This window comes from Oryctolagus cuniculus, chromosome 8, assembly GCF_051225735.1.
Source record: "Oryctolagus cuniculus isolate XC-2025 breed Fujian yellow rabbit chromosome 8, ASM5122573v1, whole genome shotgun sequence".
In the NCBI taxonomy this organism is placed as follows: Eukaryota; Metazoa; Chordata; class Mammalia; order Lagomorpha; family Leporidae; genus Oryctolagus; species Oryctolagus cuniculus.
In genome coordinates, this window is record NC_142874.1 from 69,265,208 (window position 1) to 69,281,367 (window position 16,160).

The following is a 16,160-nucleotide window of genomic DNA, read 5'->3' on the forward strand; positions in this document are numbered from 1 at the left end:
ACTCCCAGAATTCCAGCACTAATACAGAGAAGTAGGGAAGGGACAGAAGATGAGAAAAGTGTAGAAAGGAGGAAGGAAAAAACCTAAAGAGGGAAGAAAGTGATGTGACTAAAAGGACCTTATGGATTGCAAAAACACAAGTGAAGCCAATTTATGGGCAGGAAACAGGGGAATCCATTTTGTACTGTTGTTAAGTTAGTAGCTCTGTTTGTTTTGTTTTATTTATTGATTTATTTTTCACTTGAAAGGCAGAGAGACAGGGCAACAGAATGAGAGATCTTCCATCCCCTGGTTTAACTCCCCAAATACCTGTCACAGCCTGGGCAGGAACAGTCAAATGGCAGGAACCAGAAACTCCATCCAGGTCCCCCACATAAGCAGCAGGGACATAGTACTTAGGCCATCATCCACCGCTTCCCAGGCACGTGAGAAGAAAGCTAGATCGAAAGCAGAGACAGAGGTGGGACTCCTCCCAAGCACCCTGATACAAAATGTGGGAGATCCAAGCAGAGGCTTAACCCACTGCACTAAGATTCCCAGCTGCCCCAATAGCTCTCAATTCAAATGGCATAAAGTGAAGACCCAGCTCTGTCTCCCTAACAAAGTGTTCTATGATATGCACAGAGAGTCACAGGGAGGGTTTCCTCTAAGTGGTTGTTTTTATCTTTAAATATTGATAACTTCCGCAGACTCTCTGGTTCAATATACTTTTAGAACACATTTTCTCCAACCTCATTGAGCCTGCCCAGCAGCCAGCTTTAGGAAGCAAGTTTTGTGCTATTTCAAACCTCTTCACGCATGGGAGAGGCATTTGGCCGTGTAGTTAAGCAGCCTCTTGAGACATCTGCATTCCCTACCACAGTTGCTTGGGTTTGAGTCCTAATTCTGGTCTCGTTTCCAGATTCTTGCCAATAGGCACCTTGAGAGGGAATAGGCAATGGTTTAAGCAGTTGAATCACTGCCATCCAAATGAGGGACCCGGATTGAGTTCCCAGCTTCTGGCTTTGGCTTGGCCCAGCCCCAGCCTTTGTGGGCATTTGGGGAGTGAACTGGAGCTCACTGCCTCTCTGGCACTTGCACTCTCTCTCTCTCTCTCTAATAAATCAAACAAAACTCAATAGAATTTTTAGGAAACCTCTTCGAAGAGATTGTGACATAGTAAATTTCACCTCAGTTTTCTTTAAACACTGGTCTTTAAAGTAAATGTGTATGTGTGTAAAAATAATTTTGGAATGCACAGTCAAAATCTTATGTAGTTAGGATTATGCAAGGTACTATGATATAGGGCTTTTAAAATTATTTATTCTTTATGGATGGATCATTTTGAAAAATATCATAAAATGGATGTGTAAGAGCATTTTGAAAGAGACATATGAAGCACAATTTCAAATTATTGATCATTTGATTGAGGAGACATAAAATTACTCAGTGAAACTGCTATCCTTGTTTCTAACCACTTGTTCTGTTTCCGCCCTTGACTCACGATGGACTAAGTGGTCCGTAACGCACATTCTAGGGAGCATATATTAACCCACCATGTGGATCAGAATGCTTCCTGGGACCAGAGGTGAGGGTTTGCACCTTCAAGGCTCTCATAAAACAATTATAGACGGGGTTCCTTAACTTCAACTGTTACTAACTCTCATGCAAGCTTCATGAATATTTTTCCTCCTAATGAATATAAAGGAGTAAGTATGAAATCTCCAGCTGCTTTCCCCCAACTATTTGGGTTCAAACTGTATTCCTTTACCTTCAAATTCCACTGCTGTTCTTTGGCCCCTTGCTGTCCACTTTCACATTTGGTGTTTAATATGTGCCTTCTTTAAAAAAAAAAATCTTTTTTTTTTTTTTTTTTGACAGGCAGAGTGAACAGTGAGAGAGAGAGAGAGAGAGAGACAGAGAGAAAGGTCTTCCTTTGCCGTTGGTTCACCCCGCAAGGGCCGCTGCGGCCGGCGCACTGTGCTAATCCAAAGCCAGGAGCCAGGTGCTTCTCCTGGTCTCCCATGTGGGTGCAGGGCCCAAGCACTTGGGCCATCCTCCACTGCACTCCCTGGCCACAGCAGAGAGCTGGCCTGGAAGAGGGGCAAGCGGGACAGAATCCAGCACCGCGACCGGGTCTAGAACCTGGTGTGCCAGTGCTGCAGGCAGAGGATTAGCCTATTGAGCCGCAGTGCCGGCCTCTTTATTTTTTTATAAGTCATTTTCTCATTGGCTGTGTCATCCTTAAGCTGACATTCAATTAAATACTCTTCAATTAATTTCTGCAGACATCTTTCTTCCTAGCAAAATGCTGGTTGTTGTATTTGGCATCTACCTACAGTAAAATTATAAAAGGAAACTTAATGGAAAGTAACAAGAAAATCAAAGTGGAAAGTCTGTTTTTAAAATGAAATAACCAAGGCCAGCATTGTGGCCCAGTGGGTTAAGCCACCGACTGTGGTGCCAGCATCCCATATCCAAGTACTGGTTTGGGTCCAAAGTGCTCCACTTGTGATACGGCTTCCTATTCATGTGCCTGGGAAAGCAGTGGATGATGGCTGAAGTACCTGGGGCCCTGCCATCCTGTGGGAGACCAGAATGGAGTTCCTGGATCCTGGCTTCAGCTTGATCCAGCCCTGGTTGTTGCAGGCACGTGGGCTCGCTTTCTCTCTCTCTCTTCCTCTCTCCCTCTCTCCCCCTCTCCCTCTCTCCCTCTTTCCCTCTTTCCCTCTCTCTCTCCTTCTCTCCCTCTCTCTCTGCCTCCACTTCTGTTTCACCTTTCTCTGTCACTCTGCCTTTTGAGTAAATAAATAAATCTTTAAAAACAATTGAAATAAACAGCATTTTGCTAGGAGGCACGATAACCCAAGAGTAAATTTTTCTGTAACCTAAAGACTGTATCTTTGCTTTCACTTCCTGACAATAGTTAATTTAGGACTGAGGTTCAAGCTGAAAAACACCTTTTGCTTCCCCAAGGTCCTGTCTACCACTGCTGAACACACGCTATATAGTTGAGGGAGTGTTCTGGCTTAATGACATCTTGCACCACACCAGAAAGCTACAGCTGAGTTAAGTGGAAGAAAAGAATCAGAGAGGAAGGAGATGAAACTCTGAGAATATGTATACTAAAAATATCTGAAGGATGGTTACATGAGAACATCTTGAACTGGAGATCTTTGATTCATACATTTACCAAGGTTGCTTGTTAAAATTATTCCCCTCCGTCTATTGCTTTATATATTTACGTGTGCCCTGCCCAGTAACATTTTTCAAAACCCTTAGTTTTGAAAGCATTCTATTCCTGCTGTAGATCATTAAAATCAAATCATTATTTTGCACAGGGCACATTTCTGGAAAAACATTTGTCTTTTTTCCATCTGTGAGCTTAGACAGCCTTTTCAGGCAAACCCCATTTGGAGCCTGCGTGTCCCTGACCAAGCTCAGAACAACTGCCGAGCTGGGCTCTGCTCTGAAGCCATCCGTCTCCAATGACATCGACTCCCAGTAGTTGCTTTTCTAGTCTCAGCTGGACCTCTGCAGAAGGAGGGTGTGATTACAGTAGGAAGTGTCACTCGGGTGTAATTCCATCAGATTTTGGCATGTCCCTGTCCCTCGCTGGCAATCAATTCATAGACTCTGGCAGCCTCCTGGATCCCTTCCTCTGCTCCACCAGCAGTGTTTATAGTCACTCTTGAGATCTCCTTGGCAGCTGCAGCACCACGCACCAAGGTGTGAAATGTGCATGGCCAGCAGCAACTGTGCCTGTCTGGCTTTGAGAACAGATATCTCCCCTCTCAGTTCTTTTTCTTTTGCTCTGTGAATGCTTCTATTATATTTTTGCATGTTCCAGAGAGGAAGACAGACCAGAGAGGAGGGAACCATTAAGGTGCACCATTGTCCACCAAGTCTTGAGCTCAGTGGTGGCAGATGTGTGAAAATATACTACTTCCTCATTCACTATGTTAGGCCATAACATGTTTGATAAATGATTCCATCGCTTCCACTTTCCTGATCTCTCTTTGCTCTTTCTTATTTGGCTTCATGTTATGTATTGTTTGCTACTGTTTTGTTTGTCCTTGATATTTGGTAAGCTTGACACTTATCTTCACACTATTGTTTCCAAGTTTAAATGTACAGGAAAAAAGGTTTTCTCATTTTTAAAGACCACTACATATATCATATGGTTGAGTTACTTGTTCTCTCAGTGTTTCTATATGTTCTCCTTTAGGAAACAGCAGTCACAACCAGAAGACATAGGGATGAAGAAGTAAACAAAGAAAGCCACGCAACTCTCCTACTTCAATTTTCCCAACCACTCACAATGGACACTTCCAACTATAGCCACCCAAGTTCCCAAGCTACTTTTAAAGATTTATTTATTTATTTGAAAGGCAGAATTACAGAGAGGCAGAGAGAGAGAGAATCTTCCATCTGCTGGTTCACTCCCCAAATGGCTGCAATGGTTGGAGCTGTGCTGATCTTAAGCCAGGGCCAAGAGCTTCCTCCAGGTCTCCCACGTGGGTACAGGGGTCCAAGCACTTGGGCCATCTTCTACTGCTTTCCTAGGCCACAGCAGAGAGCTGGATCAGAAGTGGAGCAGTCAGGTCTTGAACTAGCACCCATATAGGATGCCAGCACTCTAGGCGGAGGATTTACCTGCTACACCACAACGCTGGCCCCATCCATGCTATTTTATGATATATTCATGCTATTTTATAAATTGCTGCTAATATATTTTAACTTTGATCTCCCCAACTTGCAAAGTGCAAAAAGTCAACTTACCTTTTACCTTTGCACTTTATCACATATTACTGTAATAGCCCATTCATGCTCAAAGCCAGGTCAAGTGAAATCTCCCCTGAATTCTATTCATCATACAATACTGCTCATTCATAATTGTTGACTCATTGAGTAGTGATTCAAGATGCTTCTAATATTGGTCAGAGGGAGAACTTATAATGGAAAGAACAGAGCACTGGAATCCATGGTTTTGCTATTAACCAATGAGGTACAGTCTTCTTATCAACTCTCAAATTCTTTTTGCAACTGCTATGTCTCAGAATATTTGAGGCCATTTCCTACATGGAGGCTTTAAATTCTACTAAATTCTGTGCACTATTTATTACTCATGTTACTCTTTTTTTTTTTTTTTTTTTTTTTTTTGGACAAGTTGAGTTGTAGACAGTGAGAAAGACAGAGAGAAAGGACTTCCTTCTGCTGGTTCACTCCCCAAATGGCTGCTATGGCCGGCGCTGTGCCGATACAAAGCCAGGAGCCAGGTGCTTCTTCCTGGTCTCCCTCCCATGCAGGTGCAGGTGCCCATCCTCCACTTGGACCATCCTCCACTGCCTTCCCGTGCCACAGCAGAGAGCTGGACAGGAAGAGGAACAACCGGGACTAGAACCCAGCGCCCGTATGGGATGCCAGCACCGCAGGTGGAGGGTTAACCAAGTGAGCCACGGCACCGGCCCTCATGTTATTCTGGTCCTGCAGTCTCAACCATTGGTGTAGTTTGGGTAGTTTGGCAGGGTGCCTGTCAGCAACCTGGAAAGCAGACTCTCTTGAACTTGCATCCATGCCTGCATCTCTGTACAGTTGCTTCTCCTTTGTCATGTCTCCATGGCAATGTCTGGTCTTGCTTTTCCCCTGCTTCCCACCAAGGTCCTGCCTTATAGATAGGAGAGCAGCTAAAAGAGGCTCCTTTTTTAGTGAGGTCTCATCCTGTTGTGTGAAATTAAATTGGGACCTTTTCAGCAAACACACAAAGCCAACATGGCAATATGCTTCCCAGAGATCATCTCCTTAAAGCAATTTAGTTTGTATGAAAAAGCAGTCCTGATTAAAATAGGCCCAAATGATACAAGTTAGATAGCACCTTTGGATTTGGCCTTTTGAAGGAAAGTATTTGCATGTTGCATGGAAAAGCAGCATCTCATGCTTTCAAAAAATATGGCATTCTGGGGCTGGCATTGTAGTGCTGTGGGTAAAGCCACCACCTGTGACACTGCCATCTCATACCAGCACCTGTTCCAGCCTTCACTGCCTCACTTCTGATCCAGCTCCCTGCTAATGTGCCTGGAAAAGCAGTGGAAGATGGCCCAAGTGCTTCAGCTCCTGCTACCCATGTGGGAGACCTGGAAGAAGCTTCTGACTCTTCTTCAGCCTGGCCCAGCCCCAGCCATGTGGCCATTTGGGCAGTGAACCAGTGGATGGAAGATCTCTCTTTGTCTGTCTCTCCCTCTTTCCATGTAATTCCGACTTTCAAATAATAATCTTTTTTTACAAAAAAAAAAACTAGCATTTCTCTCTATATATAAAAAACAAGAATATATTGTATCTTAGATAAAATAGTCATTCTTTTAAAAATTATTTATTTATTTATTTATTTAAAGAACAGAGTTACAGAGAGAGAAGAAGAGACAGAGAGAGAGCAATCTTCCTTCTCTTGGTTCACTCCCCAGAGGTCTGCAATGGTCAGGGCTGGGCTAAGCTGAAGCCAGGAGCCTGGAGTTTCCTTCTGGTCTCCCTTGTGGGTGCAGGGGTTCAAACACTTAGGCCATCCTCTGCTGCTTTCCCAAGCATGTTAGCAGGGAGCTGAATCAGAAGTGGAGCAGCTGGTACTCAAACTGGCACCCAAATGAGATGCTGGTGCCACCTGTGCCACAACACCAGCCCCAATTAAGTCATTCTTGAACTATTATTTCAAATGTGACAGTCTGATTAGTTGCACTTATGTACATAATCTACATTATTAGTATGCTGGATTAATACATAATTAATGTCTATGAAGAAATTTTATCATTATAATTAATGCTTATTAAGCATTTTCTTTGTGTTAAGCCCTAAATCATTTGCATAAAGATAAATAATTATTCTTCACATTTCAGGATGCTGAGATGTGAAAGTGCAGACATTTGCCCAAAGTAGAATAATTAATAAATAAGGGCTGGCACTGTGGAGCAGCAGATTAATGCCCTGGCCTGAAGCACCGGCATCCCATACGGACACCAGTTCTAGTCCCAGCTGCTCCTCTTCCAATCCAACTCTCTGCTATGGCCTGGGAAAGCAGTAGAAGATGGCCCAAGTGCTTGGGCCCCTGCACCCACCTGGGAGACCCAGAAGAAGCTCCTGTCTCCTGGCTTCGGATCAGGTAGCTCCGGGCATTACGGCCAACTGGGGAGTGAACCAGTGGATGGAAGACCTCTCTCTCTCTCTCTCTCTCTGCCTCTCCTCTCTCTCTGTGTAACTCTAACTTTCAAATAAATAAATAAATAAACCTTCAAAAAAAGAGAATAATTAATAAATAAGAGGCCTTAGATGGCAAGTTATTTTTATTTTTTTCTAATTATATTAATGTAAAAAGTGCAATAAGATCTTTGGTATCCCAGATATTTAATTCAAGGGTCCAGCTCTGAAGCACAGGCCCTTCTAGGTATCACATTTTTTTGTGAAATCCTAAAGACTGACATCGAAATCCTTGATCTGGGCCGGCGCCGCGGCTCAATAGGCTAATCCTCTACCTAGCGGCGCCGGCACACCAGGTTCTAGTCCCGGTTGAGGCATTGAATTCTGTCCCAGTTGCTCCTCTTCCAGGCCAGCTCTCTGCTGTGGCTCAGGAAGGCAGTGGAGGATGGCCCAAGTCCTTGGGCCCTGCACCCCATGGGAGACTAGGAGAAGCACCTGGCTCCTGGCTTCAGATCAGCGCGATGCGCCAGCCATGGCACCCATTGGAGGGTGAACCAACGGCAAAAGAAAGACCTTTCTCTCTCTCTCTCTCTCTCACTGTCCACTCTGCCTGTCAAAAAAAAAAAAAAAATCCTTGATCTGAAACTTTCACAATATGCTTCTGGTTAGACAGGCTACTTAAACGCTGAGTACCTCGGATTCTTCACCTCTGCAAGGGAGTGATAGCTTAACAGCATCCATCTCGGGAGATGGCTTTGTGAATTAGCAGGCGAGTGGATGAAATGCGTCCTAGACTCTGCTTCCCATCTAGACAAGCTTACTAATGTCCTGTTCCTGATCTTAAATACCAAAATTCTGGGACCAGATGAATCATACTGCAAAGAACAGAAAAGTGCTCCAAGTAGAGACAAGCAACTTGCTACAAAAAACAACCATAAAAAGTTTAACCGATGAGACAAACGATCTGAATGTTGAAGTCCTATAAGAACTGTCTCTCGCAAGGCCTCCCCTAATATGACTTGGCATTGTGTATGTAGGTTCTGTCTCAAGGAAAATTATCTGTATGATTTTCAAGGTGACCCTGAATCCCTCCATCAACCATGTTCAGGGGAAGAGAATGACATTTGTTAAGGAAAAGTGAATTTAGCTGTAACATGTATTAAGAAAAAAATATTTGGCTAGTGAATATATATTAGACAAAGACTTCTGTTTCATTTTTTGCTGAAATTAAATCACTTTTGCCGGCACCGCGGCTCAACAGGCTAATCCTCCACCTAGCAGCGCCGGTACATCGGGTTCTAGTCCCCGTCGGGATGCCGGATTCTGTCCCGGTTGCACCTCTTCCAGGCCAGCTCTCTGCTGTGACCCGGGAGTGCAGTGGAGGATGGCCCAAGTCCTTGGGCCCTGCACCCCATGGGAGACCAGGATAAGCACCTGGTTCCTGCCTTCGGATCAGCGTGGTGCGCCAGCCACAGCGGCCATTGGAGGGTGAACCAATGGTAAAGGAAGACCTTTCTCACTGTCCACTCTGCCTGTCAAAAAAAAAAAAAAAAAGAAATCACTTTTGATAGTGACGACAACAAGACATAATGATAATATCATAGACTGGCATTTTGATATGTCTAATCTATTCTTTATTAAGTTAAGCCACTTTTGTCATCAAAAAATAAGTGAGGGCTTGCTTGTTTTCTGTCCAATATCTCATCACATAGCATAGTCTTCTTATGCTTTCTTCAAAAAGCAAACTTTGCAATCCTGCAAATGTCTGAACATTCTATAGTAAAAATTATTTCAGGAGACATTGTCTCTTGGCAAATTATAAATTACATCATCTTCAAACTATAAAAAATTGATAGCTGTGGGCAGACAGACTACAAAGAAAATGTTTCCATAGAATAAAGAAAGGCAACTTTGAGATATGAACAGTGACCCACACAATCAATTAATGAACATGCTGTACAGAAATACCATGCTGTAAGAATTAAGGCGAAAATGGAACCTGGGAAAGAATTAATCTACTACTTCATATGAGTGTTTTTGCAGGAGGATGTAATGTGTCAGGAATCCGACACCAGTGGTGGTCAGAGAGGCAGCCCAGTGAGTTCTGTGTGGAAGCACAAGGAATTTGCCTTGGCAATGTAATCAGTGAGAAGTAAAATCAGAAGTGGTTAATTTACTACGATACGGATGACAGCTAAGGAGTTACAGGAACATTTGGAGATTTGCAGGACAAGCCCTCCTAAAGTAACTGCTTATTGAAAGACCTTAGAGGTGGTTTAGAAAGATTCACAAACCATGTAAAATCACTGAAAAAGATTCCACTGAGCCGGCTTCCAGGGCACCTGCCAGGGTACTGCAAGCACTGTGTTCCTTTTGCCCAACTATGCCTTAGTCTATGGCTATGCTAAGAACCGACTCATAGTTGGAAAGGGAGAAGTGCCTTTTCCTTAAAAACTTATAAGAAACACATTTTTTCTTCCTACTGTCTATGATAATAAGAAGACTATGTGATACGGATTGCAGGCAGGGTCCCAGATGCCAGGAGCAGCCATGTGCTGATATCCACTGGTTCCTCTCTCCCACTTGGTGCGAGTAATTCACACAGCATAGAAGTGTGGACGTGGGCCTATGTGTGTCCTCGGGTGAGGTAAACAGTGAGTAGGAGAGCTGAACACACCAGGGCCCCCACGCAATACCTTGAAGTTCCGCCAGTTACTTACAATTTGGAAAGTACTTTCCCTCACCCTACATGGTCACAAATTTCTACTCTTCTTTTTTTATTTGTATGTATCTCATAAATACAGTATTAGGAACATAGTAATTCTTCCCACAACCTACCCATTCCCCTCTTTCCTCCCCCTCTCCTGTTTGGTCTGAGAAAGAAAATGAAACAGAAAGAAAGAAAGAAAACAAACAAAAAAGAAAGACTGGAGAAAAAAACTAAGAGAATTGTTCTTCAACAGTCTAAACAAGGGCTGTTGTTTGTTACTGCTTCTTTTTTTTTTTATTTATTTGACAGGTAGAGTTATAGACAGTGAGAGAGAGAGAGAGAGAGAGAGAGAGAGAGAGAGAGAAAGGTCTTCCTTCTGCTGGTTCACTCCCCAAATGGCCACTATAGCCGGCATTGTGCCAATCCAAAGCCAGGAGCCAGGTGCTTATCCTGGTCTCCCATGGGGTGCAGGGTCCCAAGCACTTGACCATCCTCCACTGCACTCCCGGGCCACAGCAGAGAGCTGGACTGGAAGAGGAGCCACTGGGACTAGAACCTGGTGCCCATATGGGATGCCAGCGCTGCAGGCAGAGGATTAACCAAGTGAGCCACAGCACAGGCCCCTGTTATTGCTTCTTGAAGGTGTTTTTGCCTTTTTTCCCCCTTTTCTCTTTCTTCCTGCTCCTTCTTTCCTTTTTGAAACTTAATTGTGTTTAAAGAAGAACCCAAGGATGGTAGATCTTTTGTGACTATAACTTACAAGACGTAATAATATCCACCTTTTAATACACTAAAAGGAAGTGATTCTTGAGAACAAGTTTTACTATTAAGTCTCATGACACAACTCTTTGTGGACCGAGGCCCTGGGTGGGAAATTAGTGCACAGTGACTCTTGTTGTTTATTTAACAACTTACTACTCTTAAGATTGTCTTGGGCATCCAGATGCAGAAAACATTTTCAGAAGGTATAATAATGCAAATTTTAATAAAATATTCATATTACCATAATTATCTCTACTTAGAAATTGAACTATAACTGCAAATAGTAGATGTAATCTTGTTTTCAATAACAGTGATGACAGAATAAATAGATGGCTCACAGAAAGAACCCTTCACAAAACCACATAAGGAACGGTACAATGACTAATTAATTAAGAGGTGTACTTTGACCGTGCAGTAAAAGTCATGGGTTTTATGCGGGGCACTGCCTTTATGAAGATCCAACGCGGCCCAGCGTCGGAATTCATTAGGCAGTACCTAGGATTAGATATGGCTTTCCAAACGAAACCCAAGCCCTTCACAAAACATTCCTGGTATCAGATATCGCTAGAAACCACCACACTGCAGGAAGGGTCACTGAGAGGTTTCCTGAGGTTCACAGACCTTCAAGTAAACTTAAGATGATTTTTTTCCAAGGACAAATGCCAAGTTTTTCACAAGCCCTAGCTAAGTTTCATGTGAACTTTACCGCCATGCCAAACTTGTACCAATTAATAATTCTGAGGAAATACCAGGCAAAACTTGGGGGTTTCAACCAAAGTCCTGCTACTCTACAGATTTCGAATTATAACTGTCATACAGATGGCATAAGTTTATTATAGTTACCAGAAAGCTGTAATATGAAGTTCGCATTTTTGTCATGGTATATGTATTTGGCAACATCTTTTTCAACATTTTCAGGCGGTCATTAAGCATTTTCTTAAAAAAAAAAAAAAGCATGCTGGTCTATAAATTAAACAATTAAACATAGTACATTCTCATTTATTGTTTCAAAATGTATCATTCCCTTGCACAGCAGTGCCAGAGTCTAGACAAGGGAAAAGAGGAGTCCTCAGTCTCAGCTGAGTACAATCCCTCTCCCCAGATCCAGACAATGTCAAGGGTGCAGTTGCCCAGGCAGCCAGAGAGTCTGTGGCAATGTGGCGCACTCTTGTCGCACTCAACATGGTAGCATTCTCCCTAGCGTATCGCTCACCAGTTTTTAACTGTTGAAATTCTTGGGAAGAAAACTCATATTGATACATCTATATGAAAGGATACTACTGGATTTTTTAAATAAGTATAGCAGGAAAGGATGGTTTTCCAAACTGAGTGATTTCCAACATGCTATGTGGATGAATAATCTACTTCATAAGTATTTCCCAGTAAAACGTGGAACTTAACAATTACTGAGGGGCTGGCACTGTGGTGTAGCAGGTAAAGCCGCTGCCTGCAGTGCCGGCATCCCATATGGGTGCCAGTTCAAGTTCTGGCTGTTCCTCTTCCGATGTAGCTCTCTGCTATGGCCTGGGAAAGCAGTGCACCCACGTGGGAGATCCGGAAGAAGCTCCTGGCTCCTTGCTTCGGATAGGCGTGGCTCTGGCTGTTGCAGCCAATTGGGGAGTTAACTAGCAGATAGAAGACCTCTCTCTCTCTCTCTCTCTCAGCCTCTCTGTCTCTCTCTGTGTAACTCTGACTCAAATAAATAAATAAATCTTTAAAAACAATCCACAATTACTGAGTACTCTGATTCATTGCAATTATTTAGAATAAAATTGGCAGAATAATAAAAAGACTTATTAAAAAATTATGCCCATTGTCATAACTCAATCACTTGGTTGATTTCAAGCTTCTGTTACCGTAGTTACATGTTTAGCCTTTAATTTTGTAAGTGTAACTATTTGGTCCTTATAATTTTGTAAGAGTACAAGCTAAGTTTTCAGAAGTTCTTTTCTTTCACTTTTAAAATCATTTTTCAGTTCTTAAATATTATCCCAAAATTGATATAAGATAGCTTTCACTCACCACAAGTGTAATGATTATTTGGAACTGTTTAAATTGTATTCATTCTCATTTACATACTGAGCCATATAAATATCAGAGCAAAAAATGCATTCCTGTGTATCTGAGCCCAGGGTCCTTTGAAATCAGAGTTCTACTTTGAGTGTCAACTACTTTTAGAGACTCTTTATATAATACATGTTCAACCACATCATACCAATTACATTTGTTCCTCATCATAGCAAAATGCCAAATCATACATGTGGCAGAGTGGCTCACTTTGAACATGAATACTCTTAAAGTTGAGATATGTGTGTACATATGTATATATGTGTATATACACACATACATACATACACACATGTTCCTATTTATATATAAATATAAGCATGTATTTTATGTTATTTTTAAGTTTATTTTTATATTCTTCCTTTCACATTTCCATGAAAAGTAGAAAACATTTTCTTTCTGTTAAAATAACACAAATACAATATTCAAGAGTTTTATCTGAGGGCTGGCGCCATGGCTCACTTGGTTAACCCTCCGTCTGTGGCACCGGCATCCCATATGGGCCCCGGGTTCTAGTCCCAGTTACTCCTCTTCCGATCCAGCTCTCTGCTGTGGCCCAGGAGGGCAGTGGAGGATGGCCCAAGTGCTTGGCCTCTGCACCTGCATGGAAGGGAGACCAGGAAGAAGCACCTGGCTCCTGGCTTCGGATTGGCACAGTGCCGGCCATAGCGGCCATTTGGGGAAGTGAACCAGCGGGAGGAAGTCCTTTCTCTCTGTCTCTCTCTCTCATTGTCTATAACTCTACCTGTCAAATAAATAAAGTTGTTTCTCATAATTTGATTATCTAAAATATCTAAAGAAATCAATTTGGGATTATCAACAGTGGAGTGAGTCCTTTTGTTGAACATTTCTTTGGCATGACTATTACTCTTTCTAAAAGAACATACAGGAATGCAATGTTGGTGTGGGGGAGCAGATTACTATTCACAGGAGAAAATAGAACCAGGGATGCTGAATGACAGGCAAATACGTTGGCATTGGCATCCGTGCTCCTTTCCCTCTTACAGAACGCTAAGTGTACCTTACCTTCCGCGCTGCAATGCACTTGACTCCCTACCCCGGAAAGCACGTGTTTCCCCAGAAGACTTAGGAGCTGTAGAAGGCCCTGTGTCACCCTATGTTCCTCACCCACTGCTTTCAGTGCTGTGTGAAGTCAGCAGTAGACACTGGTTCTCTGTTAATTGGTGAAAGCCTTTCTTATTGAAATGCAAATTATCTTGGAGTAGAAGAGCATTGACCACTGTCAGCGATTTGGATATCAGGGTGTGTGACCCTGAACGCCCCTGTCAAGTTCCTCTCATGAGGACCAGATGGGAAGCCCTGTTTATCGCCAATCACAGAATCCGACCCATACATCTTGTGTAGGGGGATGTGAAAACGGGCCAGTCAGGAGCATTTAACCCAGCTCGGATTTAGATCAGCAATCAGAAAGTTGGTAGTACCCATCTATCTTCAGGTTTATTCCTAGAAAAAAATCCTGGCTATAATCCTTGACTTAAAGCTTCGTAACAACCCTGTGTGGTAAATTTGAGCAATCCTCACACAATGGATATATTAAAGGGTGAGTATACAGTTAAATATAAATATTCCACTACTTTTGAACAGATTGTTAGTAATAATTTTTCCACACATTCTTTGTAACTATCTTGGAAAAGATAAGAGAGAGGGCCAATATATTATTTTCCCAATGAGTAGGTGGCATTTTATTTCTTTCTGAAAAACTTCCCCATTGATGTCATTTTCTCTATTCAGAGAGGTGGGTGAAGTCATCTGTGTACATGAATTAGTAAGATTTTAAAAAATATTTATAAACCAAATTCTGATCTGTCATAATCTAGTAAATATTGTCCCATTTTAGCTTTGATTTAAAGAAATGTACTCTAATATTTTATTGTTGGTTTCTGATTCCTAACTTGGTGTCATATCTAGAAAAGGCCTTTAATATTCAAATTATAAAAATATTTGAGGCTGGTGCTGTGAGGTAGCAGGTGAAGCTGCCACCTGCAATGCCGGCATCTCTTATGGGCGCTGGTTCAAGTCCCGGCTGTTCCACCTCTGATCCAGCTCTCTGCTATGGCCTGGGAAAGCAGTGGATGAATCACAGGAGTGAATCAGTGGATGAAAGACCTCTCTCTCTCTCTCTCTCTCTCTGCCTCTTCCATTTTGAAAAAAAGTAAACAAAATATTATTCAGGGTCTTCATTGTTGTGTCTTTAAATGTCCATTTTATAAATTGTAGTCTTCCTCCAATGTAGAGGTGAAATAATGTCCAACACTACCTGCTGAATTGTATCATACTCATCTGTCGTATTCCTCCAAATGCAGGGAGAGCTTGTGGAGTCCCTCTGAAATTAGCCACATGTTTTAATTCTTCTATAATTTAGAAAGTTAGTGCTTCTAAAACTGTAAGACATCCTTTTTCTCCTTCTAGTTAAAAAAAAAAAAGTCTACCGGTTTTCTGTAGTCTCTCTGCCTACTAATGTCTGTCCTCTGCTGTGACAAGTTACAGCTACTTTTACAAACTAAACTTAAACACAGCCCTGAGTGCCCTTGCTCTGAATTCTGGCTCTTCCAGATAACTAGAAAAAATAGACATTGGAAATTATAAAACATGACTAAACTCAGTTTTCTCAACATTAAGACCAACCTACTCCAGCTGTATTAAAAGTTTGCATAAATCCAATTGTATGAAACAGATCTTTGCCCTTATTAGATGCTCAGCAAACACTGGTTTCTCCAGTTTCCCCATATCTTACCGACATTATACCATATTAACTCTGCTTTTTATCTTATGCAAGTCTTACTGTAATGGAGACAGGCTATTCTTTGATACTCTCAACTCCCCAGGACAAGAATAGAAATTCAAACTGTGTACAATTTGTATAAATATACTGTATAAGAAAAATTTTTAAAAACTATGTGCAAAGCTATTTTTATTTGACTACAAGTTGAAAAAGTACCATATAAAATAATATGAAATCAATAATGATTATTATACATATCTGTGTACTACGATGACAAGTGTGAAATGTTTCAATAAGTGAAATAATAAACATAAACAGAATTTGAATTAGTGTGTATTTATATCAAGCATTTTCTTTCCTTGTTTTTATTTTAGTAAAAATCACAACTTATTTTATTATTAGCAAGGATTATATATACATACATATTACATACACATATATAAAGTGTATACTATTGGCAGCAAACCAAATTCAGCATTTACTGAGTTATTACTTTTATTAGTTATATTTTTATCAATTTCAAATTTTGAAGAAGACCTGTTCTATTGAAGCAGTAGCAATTGGAAATATCAATAAAAAATATTCAATTGATGATTTAATTCAAGCAGAATGAGTGTTGTGGCTGGTGTTGTGGTGCAGTGGGTTAAGCCACCAGCTATAATTCTGGCATCCCATATAGGTGTCAGTTCAAGTCCTGGCTGCTCCACCTCCAAT